The sequence below is a fragment of the Pseudochaenichthys georgianus genome, chromosome 5 (genome assembly GCF_902827115.2).
Source record: "Pseudochaenichthys georgianus chromosome 5, fPseGeo1.2, whole genome shotgun sequence".
Classification (NCBI taxonomy): Eukaryota; Metazoa; Chordata; class Actinopteri; order Perciformes; family Channichthyidae; genus Pseudochaenichthys; species Pseudochaenichthys georgianus.
Window position 1 is genome coordinate 26,180,850 of NC_047507.1, and position 24,253 is coordinate 26,205,102.

General features: G+C 39.4%; 1 protein-coding gene across 1 annotated transcript in view; it reads left to right on the plus strand.

Annotated features, from left to right (window-relative positions):
• Nucleotides 1–24,253, plus strand: part of LOC117447436 (cadherin-22) — a 193,209-nt gene that overhangs the window by 40,547 nt on the left and 128,409 nt on the right. Inside the window, exon 2 of the mRNA XM_034084181.1 lies at nucleotides 21,267–21,390. The gene's annotated coding sequence lies outside the window, so the exon portion shown is untranslated. The remainder of the gene's footprint in view (nucleotides 1–21,266; nucleotides 21,391–24,253) is intronic.

Here is a 24,253-nt window from a genome sequence, read left to right on the forward strand (position 1 = left end):
CAGTTGTGTTTGGGTGTTGAGAGATGTGTCCATAGATCTCCTAATGTTGCTCTCAAAGTGCAACAAATCTTGCCAGGGGAGCATGCCCCCCGGATCCCCCTAGAGGAGGTTAGGTCCCCCCCCCCCCACTTAAATCATGTTCACATGGATAGGAAACTAAATACATTTGCACACATCTTGTGTCCATATCTTTCTGTTTTGGTGGTCACGCCACACCCTGCACGTGCATGCATACGCGAGTCATGGTGAGATATCTGGATTAGGAGGTTGCTTTTTCTTTGCACAGAATGAAATGAATGGGCTGTGATGTTAGTTTTTTTAAGCAGAGGTCAATAACTTGTACGGCCCTCTGAGGATATTGTAAAAATTGAAATGGCCCATTAACATCGTACAGGAGACAAATAATAGCTCGCAGCAACGTATTGAAAAAAGAACTATAAACTATAAATTAGTTCATTTTTGAAACCATGAACTTTAGTTCAACATTTTGAATTATGAACTATGAACTGAACTAGTTCATTTTAAAATGTGTGAACTGTGAACTGAACTAGTTCATGTAGAAAGTGAACTTTCCCAACACTGCTTGTAGTTGGCTTCATATTGTTAAAGGAAACAATATCCTTTTAAACCGAAAATGTTTTTTATACTCTTACGGTACAGGTTTTCTTTGTGTATTTCCTCACATTGCCATAATGCAATATAAGCAGTTTGATAATGTTAAAAATGGGTTTCCTACTTATTTGCAGCACATATGATTATCATATTCTTTGCAGTACACTTTTCATACAATTAGAGTTAAGCAGTCAATACATATTTTAAGAGTATCACTGAAGTGTAATATCATTAGGCATGGTGTACGTAACGTAATGCAGTAAACAAATCTGATAAAAGCAAAACATGCAAAGCTTGAGCTTTGAAATCTAATCAATGTTTACCAATGCTCTTTTCGTTTGTGTTCTGTTTTTCACCTTTTGTTGACTCCTTTGTACTTTCTCAAAATGTGATAACCCTTTTCCACTTGGATTTACTTTTACAAAGCCTAGTTGTTGTCTTCATCGGATCAACAGTGCCGTTTTAGTGTTTCGCTTGTTATCACCCGTAATGCTTTTGTTTCCCTCAATCAACCCTCTTTATTAGATCTCACAGTGAAAAATATACAGTAATGTGTCTCAGTTCAGAGCAATTATTTGGTGCGATGTTAATACGTTTGGAATTTCCGTGAATAACTGATAGCGTTTTGTTTTTTTTCGCTCAGTTGTCAGTGTAACAGTGTGTGCATTAGGGGACAATATGCTCTCTCAGGTAGATTTAGAAACAGGGGCTGGAGCTAATGGTTCTGGATAACAAGTGACATTCTCTCATTAAGTGGGATGATTTGTCTGAGAGGGCAGTTAGTGTGAGGACATTACACAAGGTCAGAGCCTCTGGCTGCCATGGGAAAATAAGTGAAGTATAAAAGAGGTCCTGCAGACAGGCCGATACTTACTGTGCTGCCTGAAAGCTTCTACTGTCTGTCTGGCAAGGCTTGATGGGAGAGTTTGAAGTTCGGTCTTTGGTCACTGCTGCTTTTGAACGAGAACCTATATTTCAGTTTCTGGATGGGGCGTGTGTCTGTGTGTGTATGCATCTGGTCCACGTATATATTCAAACTGACTTTGCTGACCATCACCGCGGGGGGAGGCGGACACTCTTCCCTCCGCGCGGCTATGGGGTTTGCAGAATGTGAAATCAATAAAGTCAATAGGAAGAGCATTAGGATGGCCAAGTGGTTTTAACAGCCCCATTGTCATTCAACCATTTTTGTAAAGCAGTTTGTGGGCTATTCTTTCTACACTTCAATTTTCAGAAGGCTGAGGAAGACAGACAGTTAGAGACAAAGACAGAAGGAAAGAGGCATAAAGAGGGAGCTCGCAGGCAATCAAACTGGAAGCACAATTCTGACACACGTCTCCTGTTCTACAGCCCTTCACAGAAGCTTTCAATATGTGAGTTTCTTTCCAGACCATCAGCCCTTCAATTGAACCATAGTTGTTTTCTCATCATTCTTGAACACTGCGCTCAACTTGCCCTTCACCAAGGAGGCTGGCCTTTTTGAACAGGTCTCCTAATAGAACATTGTACAGAAAGTCAATGTTTTTTGGTATCATCAAACGGCTTGTCGTGTTTACCCTTTTTTTCATCAAATGTCACCTATATCTAAAAATACTTCTTCTGCAGTCCTATGAAAGTTGGTTAAAAAGAAAAGTGGAAAAACGAATTCAATTCAAGTGTTCTTCCTAACAGTTATGGCTTGAATAAGGCTATACTGTTTATTTGCAAAGGGTGGCCATGTGTGTTGTGTGAGAGTACCGATAACAGTCTTGGAGAATACATGTATGCCTGGATATCTAAATCATCAGGGTCTATCTGGATTGGGGCTATACGAACGTGTGAAATTAGAGATAAGGGCTATAGGGCATCCTCGTCCTATCTCTGTGGAAGACAGTAATAAAGGCGAAGTAATGCAGACCAGGGCCCTGTTCTTTCAATGTGGCTTAACCAATTCATGCTAACATGCTGTTATCTGGCAAAAATAATCCTGGTCAGCATCCTCCAGATAATGTGCTTCCTTGAACCTATAGTTAAATCATTCATGAGTTGATTCTTCATGAAGTGTGATCTTATTTTGAAAGGAAAGGCAAAATGAATAGAGTGTTTGAAAGCATCAGCATTCATACTTGTTACGACTAGAGCACACAAAAACTGATAGGACCCAAATGCACAACTCTAGACAAAAGATGATTCAAAAAAAGGTTTTAGTGTGATGATAAAACAAGGTAATCCATTCACAAGGTTCAAAACGATCTGGCACTTGGCACAGGGAACACACAGAATATATACAAAAGCAAGGGACTCCACAGGTGCAAACAATAAGGGTGGGGCAGGTAATCAGGTCAGTGGACAAACTGGCAAGGTAGGAATCGAACTACCTGAAATGAGAAGGGAAATGACAAAGTAAAACAGGAAATGGCAGACACAGACTTGACAATATAGACTCACAGAGAAATAATACTAACAGATCTGACGAGACACAACAATACTGTGTCTGGCTAAGTGGTGATCATGATTATTGCAGTTACGCAGGTAAGTGTGTTGGAACCTAGTTGTTAAGAGCGAAAGTGGTTTGACCATGAGTAATGTTGTGTTTAAGTGAGACTTGAGGTTTGAAAGCAAAACTATAGGGTTAAAAAAAAAGTGGTTGCTACACAAAGTACCTTTTAATTATTACACGAGCTACAACTTAGCTATGTAATGAAGATGCAAGTAAAAATCATATATCTTACAGTTGAAATGACAAAACCACATCCTATTGTCATTTCATGCAGCCTATTAATAGTCAGAAATGTTCATGTCTTTGTTTTTATTAGGATAGGATTGGTTATTTTTTTCAATGTACCAATTGTACCGTTTTGCATATTTCTCTTTGCATACAGTATTTCCATCCCTCTCAGTAAGGGAGTTAATGAAGAAGACACTACGCATGGGGTTCCCCCTAAAACGCCTTGGTCATGATCCAGCCTACCGTTAAGCTTGCATCTTTACAGGTTTGGGTTGAAGGATAGTTGCTCTGACAACAGCCCCAGATACATTTTAATCCGGTTTGAAGAAGTGAAGCAAATCCAGTTATCTATGTCCAGGTGTAAAAACAACACATTTCACAGTAAAGGGGAAACATCACTAAATCATAGATGTGTTAGATAAGAGGGATGTGCCATGTCAGAATGGCACGTTTACAGTTACACTGATGGTCAATTCCTCTAAATGTTAACAATGTACCACTGTCTCCCTTTCAACTCTATACATCTCTAATAAAGGCCCCCCCAATGTTTTTAAAGCATCACTTTAAATGGCATTTCATATCTATCTCATAGATGATCATCCTGACATTAGTTCATTCCAAATCCTTCTGATAAAGAGGGGTTCATCTCTTAAAAACTAACATCTAAATATACCCACTCAGTTTCACTCTGCAGCCGTGTCTGTATAATGTATGGCTTGGTATAACATTGCAAATGTTTTCAGCAATCCCATTTCCCATCGTAAAAAAGTGTAGATTATTAAAAGAGGTGAAAGTGTGGTTAATTATATCTCCTGTAGAAAATGGGTTCTTTGTCACTAATGATTTCTCTTTGCAAATGCCTTTTAAAAAGTTTTTTAAAGGTCATGTTCGCAATGATGGTGTTCAACATTTCTGTTCCTTTTATTCTACCTATGTTGTTAATTCATCTGAGATTCATTATGTATGAAGTAGAAAGGCTTTTATCATCTTGCATTGGCAGAGATTCAAAAGATGTTATCACATACAGGTACAGATACAGTAATGTCCAGGTAACACATGGAGATGAGTAGTGTTAAAAGACTGCAGTTGTTGAGAAAATTAGGAAAAATAAATAAAAGCACACAGAGTGAGACATTCAGTTTTAATTAGTTGTCTAATTATTCCCTTGCTATGTCACATTGTCTTAAAAGCCATTTTGCGGAAATTGACTTTGTACTGGCTTGCTATACAGGTGCAGCACTAGTGCCCCCCTCCCAAGACTAGTAATAAAAAAACTCTGAAAATGATAAACAAACTAACATTACCGGGTTATACTGTACAGGGGGGTGAGTGCATGAGGTGGGGGGCGTGTGGCGTAGTGGGTTGTCCGTAGGTGTTCGGATCAGGGGGTCACAGGTTCAAACCCCACTGCAGTCAGCATGTCGTTGTGTCCCTGAGACACTTCACCCCAAATTGCTCCTGTGGGGATTGCCCACATTATTGAGTATGTAAGTCACTTTGGATAAAAGCGTCTAACAAGTAACATGTAATGTAATGAAAGGAGACTAACATAGATAGATAGACAGACAGCAGTGTCAAACATTACACACGTTAAAGATACAAATATAATACAATACAAATTAACATTAGCAGCAAGTATACAGTATACAAATTCAGAATATAAATACCTATATCCCTATAGTAAATAATGCACACCATAACAACATATTGAGTACAATATACAGTCTCACTAGGCTACAGGAATATATAAAATACACTATAGACATAATGGCATTGGATTGAATGTACATTATAATTGGGCAAAATAGCTGCTGTGCAAATTGTTCTGGGTTATGGAAGAGGAGACACTTTACAAGCTATGGCAGTGAGTTCTCTGCCAGCCAGAGGTGAGTTGTTATAAAAGATGTGTTGCTACTTTGTACGCATTTATTTTAGTGTCCTCTTTAAAGGTGGGGTAGGTAAGTTTGAGAAACCGGCTCGAGATACACTTTTTGTTATATCCTCCTGGGACCCAGCCCATTGAAAATGTCCACTGTAGTGGACATTTTGTTAACATGTATCTCCTTTTAGTCTTTTGAGCTACTCTATCAATCCCTGATGTGCTGTACAGAGGACATCCTGGTCTTTCCAGTGAAATGTCATTGGTTACAATTGCATGCTGGGCAGTTCCTCTTTCTTTTCATCCAAAATGGCTGGCATACGAAAAACAAAATTGTATAGAAGCAGGAGGAGAAGTCAAATATTGTTGAATAATTGTCATTTTTACCATGAAAATCATATATGTTCTTGTTTATTAACATGTGAGGAACTATATAATTAGTTCTGAAAGCAATTAAATAATTCAAGTTTTCAAATAACAGCCCTTTTATAAATGTCCATTCTAGTGGATGTCAGGACTATCTTCATGGACTTTATGACTCAATATTGTTGCAGGAGACGGAACTGAAGCAGATATTTTCTGTACTAGATAGTTACGGGAGATTAAGATTTTGAGCACTCAGATGATGAGAGAGATAAGGATTTCACACCTGGGATAGAAGAGGGTCAAGAAGAAGGGGGGGAAAGATGCAGGATGCTCCATGAGCGCACAGATAGATACATAGAGACAGATAGGGACGAGCTAGAAATACATGGCCCCCTGTGGGCCAAGAGTAGCACGTATGTCTTATTGTTGTTTTTATTTGAAGTGGAGCCACGAAAAATGAGAATTGCCTCAGGAATGCAAGCTTTGTTTCTATGAGCAGGTCAAATGGAGACCACATCCATAAAACTAGTCAAGATGACCCTATCAGCCCGTGCTGACTGGAGTCAATGAGGTACTTTCCCACTACATTGACTACAAAGTCTTTGAAGATCTGGAAAGAGTCACCAAAAAACAAGCTAGTTTTGTATTGACCAAATAAACAGCAATGTTCAGATCAATTACTTATTCATGTTTTAAATAAAGGTGAATGTATTATTGTATTAATATCACTCTATAACCATAATACATTACATAGTCCATCTGTTAATTTTGGCTGTCTTTTCAAACTAATAGTCCCGACGTCCTCTCCAGTAGACATACTGTAACATTTTTAAATAAAATAAAATAAAAAAAGTCTAAATTGCAAAATGTTTTTTTAACCCTAAATAGGTAGGAAATCACAAAAAAAAGGAAATATGAAGACACTTTTTTTCCTCGGGTCCGAGGAGGATATTCGATGGAATGCTCTTAACATCCTGATAGCAATGAATATCTTAAGTGCTTTGACAACAAATCCATAAAAAAATGTCATCTGTGGAAGCCGTAGTACTGTAAAAAGCACGACCAATCATTTTAGCCGGCCCGGCTAAAATAACTGGATGGCCTACCTGCCTGTCAGCCTTCCATCTGTGCACAAACTTATCTCGTGCCCTCATTGGTCATGTGCGCGTTCGTGTGTGTTGGAGGAGGGGCTCTGTAAGGAAGTGGCAGGTTTTTTCCGGTTGTATATTTTCAAATACTCGAGCCGGTTTCTCAAACTTACCTACCCCACCTTTAACACATATAGGCTACTTTACTCTATATATGTTACAAGTTAACTAAACTAATGGCAAAGTAAGATGTTTTTGTCCATGCTGAGAGTTACATTTTTCAAGACAATTGGCTGTTGGGAGCTGTCTAAACAGAAAGCTTGTGATGACATTTTGTTTTCTCTAAACAGAGAGACAAAGATAGTATCAGATGGAGAGAAGGAGAGAACAGTCAATCAAATTGATCTCTTTTCAACTGCAAACCAGGTACAATTATGGAAAGCGACATTTAAAATCTATGTTCCTGAGCATCTGAATCCAATCAGAGCTCCGACGTTACAAATCAAATGTACATATTTGACACATACATACATCAGTTATAGGTCATTCCGCATCAATGCAAGCCTTAGTACATTGATGTTTCCATTTGTTAAAGCTATTACATGTGGGAGACATAGGACTATCATTCGTCTGTTCTTCTCTCCGCTTGCCTGCCATTTTTCTTAGGCATCTTCAGCCTGAAACATCTTAATGAGGTCTTCTCTGGGAGCAACGGTAATGCTTCAGGTATATCTTAATGCTTTTGAAAAATAGGAACAGCAAAGGTGTTTGGGAGTAGATGCCTGGTGGAGGTGAACTTTAAAGCTCCAGCATGAAAAACAAAGACAGACATTGACTAATATATAATATTACGATTAAATAAAACATATTAGGTTCAACTTCATATTATTGCTTTCAATTAACAACATAAAGTTATGTGGAATCTGTTGACATAATACATTTATGAAATTCAATGTTTCAGTTTGTTCAGTGTTATTGGGAAAAGGCATAAAAGCATACCTTTGTATTTGTGCTGCATTTCCCGACTGTGAATATCAACACTTAGCTTGATAAGTCTTCAGCCTCACTGTATTGGATAGACCAATTTAACAGAGCTTCACTTCAGTCTGGCTCCAAACACAGATAAGAATAACCCAGAGAACCTTTTTCTTTCCTTGATCGTGTTATCTTAAAGGCATATTCTCTCACTTCCATCGAATACTGTCATGTTTCTCAGCCCATGTTTTATTTCTCTGCTCAACCTTGTGCCAAGCAAGAAAGGGAATGGAAATTGCCCTGTCTCTCTCTCCCTCTCTATCTTTTAGACTCACTGTAGAGCTCTCCTATTTCTCATCATCAGTAGTAAATAATGCTTTTTCATTGCGTGCATAGTTTAGCTTCACAGTGGGTTGAAAGCATTTAATAAAAATCTCGAGTTGTTTGAAGTGGAAGCTTATTTCAAACTTAAATCTCTTGGCCTTCTACTTCAGCCCCTCCCCTTTCCTTATTCTCTTTGATATTCCGGCAGAGTACACATAGCTGATTGAATTTGTATTCATTTTTCTTAGTCTTTTTCTTCTTTGAGACCTAATTTCATCAAATGCATTGGAATGACCGAATGTCTTGTAGTTGATAGCCATCCCAATAATTTACCCTTGATGTCTTTCGGCAGACACTGCTGAGAGAGATGAAGAAAAGGTGGCTGATTGACATAGATATTTATTTTGCTTTCTAACCGCAGTTTGAAGTGATATACACACGAGAGGGAGATGCTTATGAACCCTTGTGATTCTCTAAAGCTTACAGTGTTGATTCATTTTGTATGATGTGCTCCTCATAATACTACTTGCTCTACCACACTCATTTTCACAGCCCCCCCCCCTTCCGCTACACATAGCTGCTACATGTTGCTGATAGACAATCACTTTCCCATTTTTCACAGAAAAAGTCACACAATACTCAAACAAAAAACGAAAAAACAAAACACATCATCGGAGGCTTTGTCAGGCTTGTCAGATTTGACAGCTTGTCTGTCATTAGTGTTTAGTTTTGTAAAATAAATGAATAATCCTCTGGCCTTTAATGCACTTGTTAAGTTGGCTTGTATTTGAGAAAGCTTTCGAGGCTCATCAGTCTAATTTAAATATGGATAAACACATCTAACAGGGAAGCAGACTGTTGCACATGCCTTCCTCCAAGATTTTACACACACACGCCGACTTACTGAGTCATAACTCGCTGTGTTTTTAGCCATAGGGAAGTCCTTTATCCACATAACTAGATTAACTCAGAGTGAGCTATGATCAGCTTAATTTGGATTCAGCCTACTTACCCCTCCCTGGCCTGCCTGTCAGACTGTCTGTATGCTCATCTGCCATTCTGTCTACTTGAATGGCAAGATGTTTGCCTCTAAGTTTGTCACTTAATTTAACCAGCTCTCTGTCTAGTCTTTGACAATAATGACCTATTATGGTCGAACTATTATGACCTGTGTTTACCATTGTCAGCTCTACCCCACTCTCTCACTTTTACAGAGATCAGTGCAGTTTTTTAGTGGGAATGCTGATACAGCATTCCAACTACTTGTTCTTCTACGCACAAAATTCTTTATTATTCCACCGGGTTATTTTGCGCCTCTTCTTCTCCCACATTCCACATCGCAGAAACTCTGTTCAACCATCAAAACGTTCAGCTCGGTCGGGAATCGATTTCTATTACTTTTCTAATTCATAACTTTCATAATTCCTGAGATACATCCCATAATTCATCACATTATTAACATGGAAGTCAATGGAGATACTCTTCAGACTTGAAAAATCTTCATGCAACTTCAACTGCTAGCTGCTCCTTCATACTTTGGAAACCTCATTCCAACTTTAAAATGTTACACATCTTTCTGACATTATTCGTGTTAAACAACTTTTAAATCTGTTCATACTTTTAGAGATATTAAACATTCAGACCTTGGTAAAGTAGGGGATGTAGGGATGCTCCGATCGCCAATTTCGGGGCCGATCGCCGGAATCAGTATCGGCCGATCGCCGATCCGATCGAGTGGGCGGGGCCTAAATGGAAGATTTAAACTTTAAATCTTCCATTTAAAGTGATGTTTAAAACTCAGTTAATGGGGCTCATTCACTGGAGCTTCCACAAACAACAATCAACTTAATTATTACATTCAAATGATGTACATTATTCAAGTTTACATTCACTTTGGAGAATAACACGGGAGAAATGAGCGGAAGCGCTCTCTTTTCCTCTCTCCCCCTCTCTCTCCTGACAGCCTGTCAGTATTTCATGCAGCTCACTGATCTAGTAATGAGTGACCCGACAGTGAAGAATACATATATTTATAACTAGCTTGTTCCAGAGGTAGATAAAATAGCTAAGTGTGTTAGGTCTAACTCTTGTGTGTTTCGCTCCGCTTACCGGTCCGGCGGGCGGAGCTGCAGGATTTCAGCTTCACACACACATTGTATTCCGCTATTTTACTGTCTTTTTCGGACACCTTAAAATAATGCCAGACCGGTGAAGCCATTTTGGCGAGCTTGTTTTGCCGCGCACAGAGAAAAGTGTCACGTATTTTACGTCTCGCGATCGGCATGTTTAGAGAGCACCGATCGATCGGTCGAGAGTGAGTATCGGCCGATCTCGATCGGTGACCGATCGATCGGAGCATCCCTAAAAAAGAGGCCTTCTTCAGATGTTAACATTAGTGTGTATTGAGCAGCTCGTTAAGGTGTGTGATCTCAAAGCTAGAGTGGAGAACAGCTTGAAATTCGCCTTCATATTTGTTTTTAAACCTGCCATAATTCCCAAACCCTACACTCCTGAGACATAATTTGTCATGACAAACGTAGGAAAACATCTCGTAGCTTGACAAATTAAGCAAAAATCATTAAACAAAATGCCTCTTGAGGGCATGAAGTGACAACAACTTTCAACATGTCTCCATTAAAGCCAATTGTAAATTCAAGCTGATCTTTACTCACAGCATTAGCCGCACACCTTTAGTTAATCTGCCAAAAAGGCCACATTATTAACCCAAAAGTACACAAAAAGTACACTTCAGATGCTCAAGTTCCTTGACATGCTTCACGCTTTTTTTCACCGATATCTGTTACGGTTCTTCAACAAAACGTTCACATGTAAGAGGTTTATCTCTCATTCAGAACAATGCAAATGCTCTCCTCTCACAGATTACTGCACATCACCATGGAAACCTTTGATCTATGGACACGTCATTACAGGTAGCTCAAATATAAACACCTGTGTCATGGAACACGATGATGTCATAACTCCAACTGACATGCTCAGAGCAGCAGACTTCAGATAATGGTTAATGGTCCAGCCTTCAACATGTCTATGTGCCATTAGTGAGTTTTCCTCAAAAGATGTTGCCATGGCAACGTATCCCTCGCCGTAAAACACAATATTGCTATAACTCCTATGAAAATGGTCAAAAAGTGCTCAAACTTCACATGTGTGCTAACAGTCCAGCCATGAAGACATCTATTTGACAGTTTTAAGATTTCTTCAAATGCCGTTGCCTTGGTAACACAATGCTCACTTTGAAACACGGTTTTCTCATAACTTCAGTGAAAATGCTCCAAATGGCCCAAAACTTCACAGGTTTGGTAACGATCCAGCCATCAACGCATCTAAGCGTATTATGGGATGTCATCAAATGCCGTTTGCCTTGGCGACAGATCATTCGCCATCAAGTTAGTTCAAAAGTTTGCAGTTCAAATATTCTGCTGCTTTTCCAAGCCTTTTTACTTTCTTTTCTTCTCTCATCACACATTCAAGCCCCCAGTGTTCATGTATCATTTCAATCTAAATTCTTCACTTTCTTTTTACACATTACATTTCAGCATAGCATTTCAGCATCAGCTTTTCAGCATAAAGCATTCCCACTAGCAATTTCTTCAGGAATTGCATTCTCTAGTTTGATTAATGATTTCCACCCCTACATGAACAGGTGAATATATAAAAGCTTTTGTCTTCAAAAGGAAGAACACTTGATTCAGGTAGATAACTATTTTAGCTTCTTCTTTTTTGAAATTGCCTGTATTGAATTAATTTTGTCTGCAGGGTGTCAAAACAATATGTTGACTACAGTAGTGTCTCTCTGTTTTTGGTTTGCAGAATCTCTCAAATGCGCCAACTGACTGATAATAAAATAACAGAGCAAAGTGAAAACTGTCAATTTCCTGAAACCACAAAGTCAACATTTCTACAAACAGAAAATCTGATGCATTTTTCAAATCACAGTCTCCTTAGACGATTTACAATACACAATGCCAGCTGTGTATTGTTTTCATATGAATAATTGACTTTGGTCAGAAGCGTTCTTGTTATGGTTTACAATTTCCTATCAATTCACTCATCCTTGACGACGAGTAATGGCTCAATTGAAAACAGGTTTACTGCCATATCAGAAAGGTTCCTCAGAAGCAAGAAACCCTCTCCGTAAATCACCTTACAGGACCTTAGTGGAACCAAATCATATTTTCTCATTAATGTTAATATGCGTTTTAATTGTGTGTATTTTAAATTTTAACTTGACTTTTCTAGTTTTTATCTTCAGACCACATTTATTACCATGAGCTGTTCTGATGGGTGGTTTGTACTGATAAGTTCACTTGTGTACTTCTGGGATTTTACCAAAATAACATGATGAGTATATGCATGGACTTCCATCGAGCACTGTTTGAGTGTTAAAACTCTCCAGAGAATGCATACATGATGGACATCTTCAGCAAGATCATATGGATCAGCCTTGCATGTTGTAACTCGTCAGACAAGAAAGGCTGCACTTCCCTATTTCCTCATGTGAAATAGAGAACTGCTTCTTCTTCTTCTTCTTCTTCTTCAAACTGAGAAAAAGTAAATGAAACTCTAAACTCTCTGTAATGTGTGTCAGTGTGAGCATGGCTTTTCAAACATAAAGACACTTAAACGAGCAGCCAAGCCTTAAGAGTCCCATTATGGACCTAAGCCTGTGTTCATAGAACTAAGGTTTCAACGCGAAACCATCGGCTCCTTACTCTCTAACTGACAAAGATGGGCCGCAGGGCTTGTTCATTACTTAAATCTGGAGGAAAACGGCGAGATGAGGATACAGATGGAGAAAAGGATGGACACAAAATGGGTGGGGAGTGTGATAAGGAGGCACAGAAAGGAGATTTATATGAAGGGCCAGAGGGAAGGAGGGGACAGATAGTAGGACAGAAAGCATGAGATGCTGAGGAAAAGAAGAGGGATAGAAATAATGAGGGATGGAAGGAAAGTGGGGATAAGCGAGGAATGGAGGATAAGGAGGGGGCAGCAACGAGAGAGCTGAGTGGAGCTGAGGAGGCGCTGGGCCTGGGGGATTGCTACGCGTTTATCCTTCTCTGCAGAAGGCTTCTGAAGCACAACCTCAGGAAAAAGACTTTAAAGCAGGGTGGCTCCTGCTCTGTGCTGATCTGTTAATACCCACAGATACATGAGGCTTCACCATAGTACTCTGGGGGGAGTGGGACAGTGTGTACATGTCTGCATGTGAGTTTGTGTGTGTGTGTGTGTTTTTTATTGTGTTCAAGGATCATATCATATCTCTGCAGACGTTATCCCATCCCCACTGCTAGCCTGCCCCAAGTCACCCGGAGACATGAAGTTACCGGAGCGATTAAAAGATTAGATTGGACAATCATGTGGCTGTGTGTCAGCATTGTCACCTTAAGCTGCAGGTGTGGGTGCCTGACTGTGTGGGTGTCGGGTTATGACTACCCTGTTTTAGGATCCTGTATAAATAGACTCCTTCCTCCTGGGAGTTGGTGTAAAACTCCCTCAGAGCCACGGTATGCAGCAGGAGGTGGGGGAGTTGTACATGATTTGTACTGGCTTCCTTATGGAGGACCATGTCCCATATTCTCAGGGGGGCTGTACATGATTAATTCAACAAAAGGAAAATAACTGAGGGGGGGTGTAGATGTATCATGTGAAAGATCAGTTTATTTGTGTCTGGCCGTTGCAAGCTTTAACTGATAATAAGGAATCACATTCTGAATAAGGCTGGGTTTATTTCGTTTTCTATATTTGTAATGATGTGAAGTCATGTCAAAATGCTGATACAATGATAAGGTGTAAGTAGAAATGCCCTATTAAAAAAACTCAAGGACATTTTCTTTAAGGATGAGTAAAGCATCAATACCATTTCTTCAAAATGAATTTGCGCTGGCTGGCTAACGTGTTTTTCTCTGCTGTTTAAACTTCCCCCTGGGAACCCAGATTGGAGCAATTTTTTGTATTCTACATTTTATTTTAGACAAGACTTCGACAAAACTCTTTCTCAGACTAGATGGATATCCATCGCTAGGGTTGGGTACCGAGAACCGGTTCCGGTTCGGAACCGGTTCCAACATTTCGATTCCAACGGCATCATTTAGAAATGTGAATTTCGGTTCCGCTTTTCGATGCCTGAGGAAATGTTTCTCGCCGCTCTCCGTAGCCTACTGTGTGACTGCAGCGGGGCGGGAAATGTAGCGTTGTACCTACACTTCCTACAGCGTAACCTGAGACCAGGGCCGGGGCTGCAGTCGGATAGTTTAAAAATCAGCTCCTAAGTTCTAACCCTATCGTCTATTCCTTGACCTCTGAGTGAAACGTCACGGGGTTAAGGGATAGTGGATAGGAGAATTCAAAAGGACTTAGGAGAAGAGACTGCGGTACTTTAGAAAATCCGAATGCACTTTCACTATCCGACGTGTTTATGATGCGCCAGCGGACGTCATTGTGTGCGTCTGCTGCTGTGGGGAAACCATGGAAACCACAGTTTTCTATAGCGGACTACAACATGGATGTTTAATAAGAACGAGGGACTGCTGTGAACTCATCTAGAGACTCTGCACCATGCTCTGATGCTGCTGCTTTATGCTTTATGAACGTGGACAATAGAGAAACATATTCTTCAGGACCAAAGTTGGAATTGAAATACAAAAGGAAAGTGAAACTTCTGCTCGTCCCCCAATAGGCCTACGTATGATTGTATGAACTAAAGATCTTAAAATCAATACAAATGTATTTATTATAAACGTTAGTCCTTACCATAGATCACTGTGTATATCACCATTCAAACATCTTTTAAAAGTTGAACAAACCACACACAGCTCAGTAAAGACTGAAATGTTGACTTTATTTGATAATTTCAGTGAAAACTAACGTTCATATTTCTCTTTTTGATTATAATACTGATGAACGTTCAAAACAAAGCACTTTGGCAACTTACCACCTATGTTTTAAAATGCTTAATAAGCATCGTAACTTTCATGATATACTTTCTCGGTCATAATCGGTTGTTTCCGTGAACGGCCGACTGTTGAGTGACGGCAAATGCTGCGGCTGCAAGGCATTGTGGGGCAGCATTTTCGCTTCTCCTGTCGGTTAGGGAGGTCCAACCTAAGCTAAAGGAGGTTATAAAGGAAGTTTGAAACCTCCTTTCCTATCATTCTCATCATTCTAGAGAATTCGAACGGCACTTATCATGGCTGCCACTGAGGGACTTCCGGGTCATTTCACTCCTTTAGGAAGGTTCCTAAGCTAAATGGACTATTCGACTTCAGCCCGGCCCGTTGCACTGGCATTATAGATGTTCGCCTAGGGCGCCAGATCTGTGGAGGTGCCGCGCTGACAGCTCTGGGAGGGGAAACAAATGTTTTGACCGTTGGTGCTCATCCTAATGTTCGGCCTTGATGTAACAACATTCATAATTAAGTAAATGTAACACCCTTTTCATCCGGTTACACGTTTCATTCGCCCTGTACGATGGGCGCTGCAAGTGATGAAAATGGGGGATGTTGGCTTATCTGGCAACCGCAGCTCACAGCCAACGAGCGAGAGAGGGAGGGAGTGAAACATATCGTTTTAAACTGGAGAGATACAAATATATGCATAAATAAAATAGTAAAATAAGATCCGAATGAACAACAAAAATAAAATACGTTACATGTATTTGTTATTGGCTATGGGTTATTGGTTATGCTCACATACTTATTTAATTATTAAAATGTAAACCGATCTTTGTCATATGGGTGTTTAGAGTTGTACCCCCTAGATCTAGTCTCTAGTCATTCTGCTTAAAGTGCACCAGATTGAAGCATTTTGCTTTAAAATGTTCAAACCTTTCTGCCTGAGAGGCAGATATGCTTGTTTTTCTCAACAAGAACTGTTTTTAAATTGGGGGGGGGGGGGTTCCTTTACATATTGGACTGTTGCAGCTTCAGTGGTTCAGGTTACAGTTACATAGCAGTGAATATAAACTGATTAATGTGGATATTACTGGAAACTAACCTGTGTAAAAGTTTCTCGAATAAATGTAATTCTGTTGGTGGAAGAAGCATGTATCATTTATTTACCCCTCAAAGAATCGGAATCGAGAACCGTTAAGAACCGGAATCGAAAAGTAGAATCGGAATCGGAATCGGAATCGTGGAAATTCAAACGATACCCAACCCTATCCATCGCTCACTTTTTTATAACTCTGCATATTCATTTCACTACAGCTGTCTGTCTTAACTCTTGGTTAATGTATTTTTACTCTTTTTTTTTTTTTTCCTGACAATAATTTGGCATAGTTGAGATGATGACTAGTCCCGAGGGGAATTCATTCTGGCTGTTTAGCGAGGCTCATCTGAATATTAATGTGGGTTTTTGTGAGTGTAATTATATGCAAGCATTGTGTTCACTCACTTCTGATCAGGGGAAAACATGCTTGTTGATTCAATTCAGTATGATTTACTTGCATAATAGCAACATGGACATTAGTGCCAAAGTGTCCTTTGGTAGAGAGATTTTAAGGAAAATTAAAAATGTATGACTATTACAATCAAGAACATAGCATAAAAACAATGAACCCTTGCTCTGCGTGTGTGTTTATTTAGCTTCTACATTAGACCCTTCATCCCACAATGAGTATCAGTATGAGTTGTTTTAGGAGAAAAGAAACATTTTAAACATATCAAATAAAAAATGAATACAAACTTTAGAGAGTTATTATAACAAAATGGGGGTATAAAGTTATTATAAAATGTTATTATTAAAATAAACAGATTGTATGATAATCAGTATTAATAAACCGTGTGAATTATAGGCCTACTAACCAGCTTGACTATAACCCTAAGCTTCCAAACAGAACTCTATATTATGCAAAATCCACTTTATCATGTATTGTATACATAAACATGTGTCCTCTCTGTGTAAAGACATTCTGAAAGTTTCAGGAAGAAAGATTCTCTCACGTTTTGTCCTGATCCATTTATATAAAAACCGGTCTGAAAATGAGCTGATCAGATTTTGGCCACTTTGTAATGTTGTAACGTTTTTTGGCTTGTGTAACTATTAGCCAATCACCAACCAAGGTACCCCCCCCCCCCACACACACACCTTATCACATGAATCTCCTCCGAGAGCACCATTGTGTTCTTTTGAACCAAATATCTCTCAGAGGGGCGTGGGGAGTGGCTCCTTATTTTCATCTAAAGTAACAGACAGAGAATCAGCACTTTTGAAACAGGGCTGAAACAGAGGGGATTATGGGATGATGATGGGTGATCTGTTTGGTATTTGGAGCCTAACACTTCAGAGACATGTTTTGTATATATCTGAGAGCTATAATATATTGATGAAAAACAGTATAATAGGGGACCTTTAATATGTAAACCTACAGTATTAGTCATCCTTAAAAAACAGTGATTAGAAAACAAGTGATTTAATAAGAGTCAAATGTCATCCCTATAAAGACTATTGAAGATATCACATTGACGTACTGCTTTGTTATTTGTTTGAAGTCAGGAACAAAAACAACAAAACACAAATTGCCACTGTGGAGACAGGTAAATGATACCTTAAAATGCTTTGAGATGATGAAAGCACATCAGCTTCACACCAACAAGTAAAAGCAATGAAAGACTAAAAAGATTAAGGGGAAGGAAAATAAGACTACATTGCATGCCCAGTGAAGAATCTGCACCATGTTGGATAAGATGAACTCAGAGCTTCCTCCACGAGACCCTACAAGTGCAACCGTTCAGCACAAATCTCCAGAAGCTTCTTTTTGTTTTCCCTTACAAACATTTTAACTTTTCATCCTGATTAAATATTAGAAAATCATGTCCTACGCAAGCCCCTCTTACAAGTTCAAACATTGAGTGCATCAGACAGTTTTTTGGGTCACACAAGTGTTTTCATCATCAATACAGAGCAAAGAGGGCAAGGGAATATATTTTCTTTAGAGATAGATAGATAGATAGACTGTTGATATATTAGAATTACAAAGGTTTATTTTATTGATTTAGCATGTTATCTTAGTTAGTATATTGACTTCCCAACAGATGTTAAATGGTGCCTGTTAGACTGTAAGTTGGTCCTTATCGACCAGGGCCACTTATCCACTTGATCAAAATCACCTGTATTCTCAGATAACATGACAGGCTATTAGAAAGACACGGTTAACCAGGCGTGGGATATTGCTGACAGTAGTCTTTAATGATTGTGTAAACAGCTGTGGTTCTGGGTCACTGCTGTGTCTTATGTGCACTGAGTCTCTGCAGCTTGTCTATGTCCTTATCAATAAGTTAAGGTACTTCTTATAACATAATATAATCTAACTAAACGACCTCACAAAGTCAAATGAAAAAAACAAGTATTGTAGAATCAGTAAATCTCTGATACAGCCTCAATCGAAAAGGAATATAATCAACCAAGTTGGCATTTCTTGCTATTTTTGGCTTTAGGAAATTCCACATGTGCACATTATTTCTGTCAGCCTTTTGCAATTAGCTTGCTGTTTAAATGTCAAATGTGTAACATATGGCAAAAAAATGTAGTTTGAAAAGTTAATCAAATTAAATAACATTATTAAGGGAATTTGATAAAGTTACAGTGTTGAAGTCATGTGTTACGTCCCCATAGGGATGAGGACATGCAACACACACCAGTTGGAATTGGTATTTATAAATGGTTTATTTTAAATAGCAGAGGTAAACAAAATGGCAGGCATGCAGCCTGGAACAACAACAAGACCAAAAGAGCACATGAACCAAACAAAAGGAGGACTCTAACAAAAGGAGTCTATTTGCATACAAGGAAATAACACTATCACACTAAATAAGAAACTAAACAAAACCTCACTTTAAAAGTGGTACAACCAGGGGCGGCGGGTGCTGTAGGCTAGGGAAGGCTAAGCCTTCCCAAATATTTGTGTCACTGCATCCTGGTAAAATACAAATATAATGTATAATGTCTGTGTCTTTGACATTAGCGCTGCTAGTCACCTGTGCCCTGTACTACGAAGCCAGTTCAACATACCCTGGATATGTTTGAGTAACAAACTAACTAACAACAACAAACTAACAAACGAGATCTCGCTAAGCGGTCCTACGACACTGGTTATCAACTCGGTAAATCAAGCCATGGTTTCTCTCACCAGCTGAGAGCGCGTTCACGTGAAAGGGGCGGGGTTAGCTACATTTGACCAATCACAAACAGGGACAAGTGTACTGACAGCGCAGCGTCATACTTCATTAATGAAAAGTAAACTAATATTAGACAAATATGAGCTTTAAACATCCATGACTTAAACATATAATCTAGGATACAAGCCACAGAGTTGCACCTGCAAGGTGAATACAGAACAACTGGTTAAAAAATAACTAGGCCTACCGAGTGTTTGAAAGCGTATAGTTTTATGATATCACTGCCCCATCTAAGACACGAGTGGATCTGACTTTAATTACATTTGACTCGAGTGTTTCGTCAACATAATGTGTTGCTTAAAATAATACTTCCGCATACAGTATGTGACACTGTAAGTTTTGCACGGCCAGATACGGCTGGAGAAGCTGACTCAGATAAGGAAATATATGATATATTATGATATTATATGATCGATGATCTGATTGATGATGTAATGATAAGTGCGACACGTCGGCGTCTTCTCTGCATACGGCAGTTTAAATTTCCTTTATCCTGTAATATGACTTGAGAGATTTAAACTCCGCACACTGAGTTGATCTCTTTTCTATATACACCAGAGGTGGGCAGCGTCAGGTAAAAAAAGTTATTTAGTCTTCCCAAACCTGAGCCTCACGCGCCGCCTATGGGTACAACTAACACAAATAATCTATACAAAAACACAGCTAAACTAAAGGTAACAGTCACAACATCCAAGCTACTCTAAACACTATATAAACTACTCTAGACACGCACACAATATCACACGGAGATGGGCACACAAGTTTAACCACAGTTCTAAGGACCAAGTAGCGATAGGCGTCTGTCCCACATCACAAAGCCTCCAGAGTTATGATTGTCACCAGGCTTTGAAGTCATCTCCAGCACGTGCGCGCCGGCTGTGCGCTGCGATTGGAGTGCGTCGGGCCCAGCGTGCTCCAATCACAATCCTCCGGGGGCGGACCAGGAGATGGCAGCCAATGACGTCAGGGCAATCGCACTGCTCATTTACATACAACATAGATTAACACCATAAAGAGGACCCGGAAGACAGCAGCCGTAACATCATGTCAAAGTATCTGTATGGTGCTGCCGAGCTATTTACTGATAGAGCAAGCATGCTAAGCAGCTAGCCACGGCATGTCCTTGTTCTTGTACTTATTCTTCAAGAGGCGTTGGTGAGTTACTATAGCGAAGAATGCTCTATTGATAAACAATGTACACATTTCAGATGTGGCAGAGAAATGACATAGCTCTCTCAAAGGTGTTTTTTTGCAAGTCAAAACACATTGGGAATAACGTATGTAATATCTGAAAATATCATGTTAATAATTATTTTGCACAATTTGTTCTCATTGGCACAATTCCCTTAAAGTGCGACATCTGCAGCATAAACTGCACAGACTGAATGTGCATGCCTTAAGAAGTCTTGGCCAAATATCAACCCAGTTAACATCACCTTCATTGTAGCCAGTCAAATTAAATTGTAAATTGTGTTTCTCTGAACAAAGTGGCCTAAATCCTGGAGCTTCATATTGGGGACAGAGTGTGTGACTTGTTATCTTGATTCACAGTTACAGGGCAACTGAGTTTCAGGAGATATCTTTTTCGTTATGCCATCACCAGGACAAAGTTTGTGTGATCAGACTTTAATTAACATAGTTAAATAGCTCCAGTGCGGTCTCCATGGACCTTAGTGGAGGGGAGGAGGTAGATTGGAGAAGTAAAGCAGGTAATTAAACGAAGATTGCAGGCTATTGAATGATCTCCTGGGCAAATGCAGTACCTCCTCTACTCCCTCCCTCTCTCTTTCCCTCTCCCAACCCTCTCGCTCTCTAGCCTTGCACCTGAGATGAAGATGACAGTTAATGATGAGGTTTTGCAAACCACTTTACCTCCTGCCCCATAGCTCACTCTCGCTCTCTCTAGACAGACTGAGGTAATTTCCTTTGCCTCTTCTTTCATCCTTTACTGATATATGTCCACACCATTTTTCTCTATGTTCCATTAGCAAATTGCCTCCCCCTCTCTGTGTCCCTCCTTGTTACAACTCTGCACACTCCTCATAGTCTAACTGGGGAAAGTATTTATTTAAACTGGGCAAAACAGAGAAGTTAACTCCATGTTTGTCTTATTTTTTCAGAAGACGGAGTGAGGCCATGACGAAGGATAGAGACTAATGTTGAATGGCATGGCAAAGACAACCTGAAGGACCTGGAAGCAATCATTTGCACAGACTGGAAGCAATGTCACCTGACTAAGCAAGGGTGAGTCACTTATTTGCATATGCTGTGAGTGACAGGGTTATAGGATCTGCTTTGCTTTTCTATTTTAATCGTGAAAACGTTACGAAACAGCCATTAGTAAACTTACCCCCAGTGTTTAACCTGGATTGCTATTATCTACTTTCATGTATTTGTTTGCCTATAACATAATTCTACACTTTAATGTTGAACACAAACAAAGCAAGACGAACTGTATAATTGTATGTCAATCTGTTCAGTAAAGGTTTACAACAGAAACTTATAACATAAAAGAAAAACTTTGCTTTGAGAATTCCATAAAGTTATTGGTTGACTGGGCATTAAATTACAGATCTGATTTAGATAAGAAAAAAAGAAAACAATCTCTGTGAAACACAGAAGAGGTAGAAGCACATAATCATGACAGAATAGATTGCAGAATAAATACATTAATGTGATACATTATTGCAAATTAATTCCCAACATATTTGTATGCACAACACAACAGCTGCATTAATTACACTTCATTACCATAATGAATACCACATTCAACTGCGTTCGTGTAGGCTACACTGACAATATGGGGATCACAGTGTTTCCCACAGATCTGAAATAAGAGAAAAAAAAGAAAAGTTTTAACAACATGTTTATTTATTTGACTTTTCATTCCTGTATAATCATTTTGCGCAAAGATGGCACTGTTTGTCAGAGCACTTCATCCTTCTGGGATTTCATGAATAACAGCTCCAACGCCTGTGTGTATGGGAACGCCTCTGGTGCTGGTCCATTAACTGCCAGTGTTTCCCACTGATCTGAAATATACTTGGGGGGGTGGTGGTAGCGGGTGGGTGCTTGAGGTGATGTGCAACAACATTAACATTAACCTTTCTGTTGGTCGCTTGTAAGCAGACCCTTCACGCGATGGCAGAGCGAACAGGTACAGGCAGGGCCCATAATGATAGCCCTATAGTTTAAATCTACTACCCACACATGAACATATGGAAATGTGTTACTATTTAAAAAAATAAATGTATTTATAAATGTATTTAGGAACCTATCCATGTGATTTTTAGTGGGGGTCGACCTCAAATCCTCTAGGGGGTCCAGGGGCATGCCCCCCCGGTAAGATTTTATTTTGGAGTTAAATGCATCAATCTGGTGCATTTTGAGGGGAAAATAAAGAGACTAGATCTATGGAAACACCTATATTAAACAGAACTGTATACATTTCAATAATCATAAAATCATGGCCATAACCAATAACATACCATTTCCAATATGAAAAAAACACTGAAACTTGTTTATTAATTTATTTTTGGTTCATTTATAGTTGTGAGTGTGTCTCTGCTCCTGAATCAGCCTCTCCTGTCTCCCTCCTCTCCCCCCTGCTCCTCTTTGATGCAGCAGCAAAGACTAGTTTTCTCTCAACACGTTTTAAAAGTGTATCTTACCTTTTTTCACCTAGTTAACTTTTTATTTATTTATTCATGCATATTTTACTAATCACATTACATTTAGCTGACGCTTTTATCCAAAGCGACTTATAATGACTGATTACAGGGACATTCTCCCTGGAGTAACTAAGGGCTAAGTGCCTTACTCAAGGGCACACTAGTGGTGGTGTTCCTGGCGGGATTTGAACTCACAGCCTTCCGATCTTCAGCCCACCTCACTATCCATTAGACCAGGGGTTCCCAACCATTTTTCCCAAGAGCCCCCCCAAATGAAAATTATACATTTCTTTCTTTGTATGCCTTTAATACTGACTTGAATTTTTATTAAAATTAATTAATCAATTATTTTTTATATTTTATTGTAATGTAGAGACAAGGCTTTAGTGACAATCATGTATTGCCTTACAGGTTGGGAACCACTGCATTAGACCAATCACTACCCTCTCAAATGGAAATATGTGTTTACATAAATGGTGACCACACCGTTTGAGACTCATTTAGAACTTAGACTAAGTTAACTTTCTAAACACTCAGAGAGTCCTTTACCTCACCTGAGCTGAGGTTATCCCGAGCTTGAATGACACACAGAGACCAATCAAGGGCTTTGATTCATGATCTGTATGACAGTGGCCATGTCGGCAGGCCACATCATGTGGACAGCCAGTCACCCTGTGTGAGGCAGGCCACTTAACAGGCCAGAAGGAGGCGAGATCAGAGCAAGAGAGCGAGGGATCATTGTCCACGAGTTAATCGATCGCAGATGGCGTTGTGGTCACGGACGAATAAAAAGAAATATTATTAAAAAAAACAAAAACCTAAATGGGTCGCGAAATATACTTGGGCGGCCGTTAATATACCTGGGCGGCCCGCCAAAGTATAGTCTATGTGTGAGAAACCCTGGATCATACAAATCTTTATATAAGATTTCAGGAGCAGTGTGTTTTGATAGAGCAATATCCGCTATCAACCGCAGTGACAGCATGGTTATTCTCCACAAACACCGTGATGGTGATCTGAATAGCAAGTCGGTAATCTTAGTGTTGTAGAATATCCTTGCAGCATCAAAATAAAGTTATTTTTAAGTAATATTTAGAAATATTCCCTAAATACAGTACCTTGGAAGTGCTTATAATGTATGGTACAGCTATGGCTCCTTCCACACTGTACCAATTTCCCCAAAACAATGAAAGTGTACCTCATACAATTATTTTTCTAGTTAGAGGGTGAGAGATGTGTTTCTAGTCCATTCACTCAATATTCTGTCCTCATTTGCTTTTCACTACATAATTATGTGTATTCCCAATGCTCTGGATTACCCCACATCCCAAAACTGCTGAGTCAGTCATCGCAGAGCCCACACAGGCTGCTCCTTGTCTTAATATCTCTAGTCCTGTGTCAGGTCTTTGGATATCAGGGTTAATATCTAACTGAAG